The following is a 4,726-nucleotide window of genomic DNA, read 5'->3' as shown; positions in this document are numbered from 1 at the left end:
TTGCCGCCTGTGCACTTGGACTTAGGGCCTGACCTCAAATGCAATGGCAATGGCTATAATTAAACACTGGCTGGGGCACACTCACACACAAGTCGGCGTTGGCACAGTTTCCAGTTTCCGAGCTTCTCTCTAATTGAAAACAAAGAACTATCACGGATGGCTGGGTGGAACGCTTGGGCCTCCCCAGCAGTGGCAGTGGGCATATTTAGTTGAAAATTTTGGGTGTGAGCATGGGAAAATTGTTAAGATTTTCGAATTAATTCAAAATGTTCCCATTATTAAATTTCCATCTATTTCTCTAAACAGAAAATATACCATTATTTTTTATTTATAATTTTATAATATTTACAATTCTCTTAATGCAATATTAATTGCAAACATACGCTCAATGAAAATACCCCATTATTTTATTGTTTAAGTAATATTGTTTAAGTGTTAATTTCCCCCACTATTTTTTTAACAAAAAAATGTACTATTTTTTATTAAATATAATCTTTTAATACTTTAAATTTTCTTAAAGCAATATTAATTGCAAACATACGCTAAATGAAAATATCCCATTATTTTATTAAGTAATAGCTTTACACCTTTGTAGTTAAACGTTTAAAATGCTGAAGCTTCTTCAAATGTTTCCCAATATTAAATTTCACACTTTTTTTTTTAACAAAAATATACCATTGTTTTTGAATTACTTTAAATTCTCTTAAAGCAATATTAATTGCAAATATACGCTCAATGAAAATAGCCCATTATTTTGTTTGTATTTAAACTTTTCAAATTCCTATAATTATTTTCAAACAGTAACAGTTATTTTCAAACTGTCTTTCTATAAAAATATCCCATTATATTATATAACCCATATTATTTTCAATTGCTATGCAATTTGTACAACTATTAAAATTTCCATGACTACCATTTTCTAACAATTGCCCCTATATGTTCGCTTAGAGTTTTATCCATTAACAAATTTAATTCATATGGATGCTTGAGAGCGCGAATTATGTAAGTTAAACCTACATTTGAGTTAAAACACTTTATCAGCCTTTAAGTGCAGGGTATACAAAACAAACAAAGCTCGGAGAGATGATAAATGACCAACGGCATAACGTTCGTCCACTCGGACTGCCCCTGCTGTTGACCATGGCACAGCCCAAATGCAAACGCAAATGCCGCCCGCTTGATTGCACTGCACGTTCAATTCGCTTTTGCTTGCACGCCTAAACGGGCCGGCAACAACGCAACTTTATGTTTACTGTTTACGCCAGAGCATGCGAAATGTGTCTTAGGCCAATGCTGCTGACGTCGGCGTCGTCGTCGGCGTTGCCATTATTATTACTGCAGAAAAACGTGGGAGTAGCGCTCAGCAGCACTTTTTATGCTCGTGACAGCAAGTTGAACGTACGCGCCGCCGCTCGCATCGATGTAGGGATACGAAGTAGGATACGCATGCACACAGGATAGAGAAACGCATGGGCTGCCAAATGTTTGCGTAGTCACATGTTGTCAACAGCATCTCTGCTGCACTGAGAGAAACGAATGGGCAGACACGAACTTTTTTTGCAATATTAGTTTGCTAAATGTTATTTATTTTACACTAATGAAAATAAATAAAAGAAAATGCTTGCAAAAAAAATTTAAAAATATTTAAAAATTAAGTTTTTGTTTTTAAATTTGAATTTCCCAAATAGACCCAACATTCTGTATATGTATTGCATATATATTGTGCAACTAATCTTTTCTTTTATATTTCCTATAAAAATATTAATTTAAATCTCCTGCCTCCATCTTAAGAAAAATCAGTTTATTTGCTTATGTAAATAAAATCATTTAACTGCCTTTTTTTTTCAATTTTCACATGACAATTAAATGTTATTCATTCAATTACAGTAAGCATACTGTAAGAGCTACTTAGGTTAAACTATTTGCAAAAAATAAAATTTATTTAAATAAATTGTGCAAATATCTCAAAAAATAACGAAAAAAAGGCACATTTTATGTAATTAAACGTTAAACAATAATGTTATAATTACGACTGTAAATATTATTTTTTTAGTTTGCTCATTAATTTAAATACGCTACTGTTTCTCTCAGTGTTGCTTTGCAACTCTTTTGATAGACGAAATTTAAAATATATTATATATAAGTAAAAGGCAGCTTAATACTTAACACATACCACTTAACTGCTGCTCTGGCTGCTGGCTATGCTTCATATAGAAAAGATCCGACACGTGGCGCTAACAACAACAAACTGCAAACAGCTGTAATAAGTGTATAAAACAATAGCTTAGCACCCCCACACACACACACACACACACACACACATGCAAGCTCAAAGGTCGTTGGATGTGGCGCTCAGAAGTTTCCTGTGCGCATTGATAGACATTTTTGTCCATTGCAGACTTGCAGCTGCTGCTGCTGCAGGCCTTGCGCCTCAAAGTATGCCAAGCGAAATATTAGTGGACAGTTGGGAATGCCTTTTGTATGCACAGTGGGCATAAATAGGCACAAATGCGTAGCACTTAAAGTTCAACAGCGCTTTGTTTAAATAAAGTGCGTCATTTAATTAAGTTATAGCAATATTTTGTTAACATATATTGCTGCTTTAGCCCACTGTGCCTGTTTGCAGCTGCTTCGCTTGACTAGCAAGCAAAAATGAAATCCACCGGAAGGCCAAAACACACACACAAACACATGCACTGTGGGGCAGCCAGAAATGTAATTGTGGCCATACGAGAAGAAGAAGCTGACAAGCTCATAAAGTAATTCGCCTTGCAGCGGCCAATGCAATGTTAGAAATTTCAAAAAAATGTCCAAAACAAATTGTTGCTGGCATAACCGCAAAATGCAAATGACAAGCAAATAGTTTAGCACAAAACTTAAATATTAAAACTTGCATATTTGCTTAGCTTTTAATAAAAACATTTGCGTAATCAGAACATTGTTATTTTCAACTGTTGTTTGTACAACAAATTTTATTATGAGCGTTTTTGATTGCGCGCACTTTTGTTGCCAACGCAAACGTTTTGTATATTTACAATATTTATGAGCTGCCTTTTATATACAAAATGTCAAAAATTTGTTCTATCTACACAAAGCTCATAAACATCTGTCTATTCTGTCGGCATATTGGCCATGCGTTAAGGCTTTTACTTAGCAATTGTTTATGGCCAAGACGGCGTATACGCTATTTTTTATTTCTATAGCTTGGGCTAGCGGCGAAGTGAAATAAATAAGCAGGAAATAAAAAGAAGCTTAACAACTTAATAAAAATAATTGCTATATAAAAAATACTTTAGATAAATATTAAAATAATATATAAATATAAAAATAAAATATAAATAATAATTAATTAAAAAATAATAAAAAAAAATGCAAATGAGAAATAAAAACAAAATATAATAAAATATTTTTATTGAAAATAAATGTTTAAATTACAATATATACTATTATTTATTATTAATTAGTAAGTGCTGTTTTTATAATTTTTTAAAATACATTTTTCATTATAATTTTAATTTACAATTTTTGCGCAGCAGCTTAATTTAAAATTGTTTGTAAATAAATTTAATTAATAGAAATATGGAATATGTAGAAGTAAAATCTTCTATTAAATAATATAGAAGATTTTATTTATTATTTTATTTATTAACTAATGATATCAAATTTTTTGTTTTTTATTTATTCATGCATTTTTTAAATTCATTTTTTATTCTATATATACTATTAAATAGTATATAATGTTTTATTTATTAACTAATGATATTATCAAATTTTTTGAAAAATTATGAATCATAATTTCTATATATAAATTCTACATAAATTACTATTGTAAACAGATTAACAATAATTAGACGAAATTCAAAAATCAAAGCTATTTTTGTGCAATGTTTGCAATTTAATGTGTATTAAGCAAGTCGTACATTTGCCTAAAATAAAATAAAAGTTTAATATGTTTTTGCCAAATTGTGTGTGCGTAGGCTTTAGGACTTATATGTCACCGGTAACGGAAATTTGTTTGCTGGCCGTTTTTTGTATTTTCTTGCCAACAAAAAAAAAAAAGAAAAAGAGAACAAGCAAAATAACATAAAACAAAGCAAGCAAAGCAGCAGAGCAGAGTCAAACAAAAACAAACAAAAAAACTTAAAATATAAACAGTAAAAATTATACATATACCGCCGGCGTGTGAATACGAACCAACTTGCTGATATTTATATGTGTGGTTGCTAGTTAAACGCCTGCAATTGCAGTCAGCTCACCCACACACACACACACACACACACAAAGAAAAACAAAACACAGCTGAAAGCAAGAGTCCGAACGAGTTAACACGAGACTGCTCGTCGGTCGCTTCGTTGTCATCGCTTCGTGTTTGGCTAGGGCAGGATAAGTTGCTCAGATGCTCGCAAGATTCTGTCATAACGGCTTCGGCACTCGTAGCGCGCGCGTCTAACTAGAGCGGCAGTCATTAGAGAGCTCATTTTGTTCAGAACAAACATAAAAGTTTTCTAAATTCAAAACAAAGTTCAAATCTTAGCGTGTGTAGCGCAATAAACACTCACTAAACATTTGTTTGTTATTTAGCAATTTGCTTCATTTTTCTAAACTGTGTGAAAAAATGTTGTTTTTTTTTTTTTTATTTTTTGTATAAAATATTGAGCAATGTTATGGTTACTCTATGTCAAATATAAAACTAAAACTAAAGAACATAAAATATTGAAATATAGCC

This window comes from Drosophila busckii, chromosome X (assembly GCF_011750605.1).
Source record: "Drosophila busckii strain San Diego stock center, stock number 13000-0081.31 chromosome X, ASM1175060v1, whole genome shotgun sequence".
Taxonomy (NCBI): Eukaryota; Metazoa; Arthropoda; class Insecta; order Diptera; family Drosophilidae; genus Drosophila; species Drosophila busckii.
Note: the sequence above shows the minus strand (reverse complement) of the source record.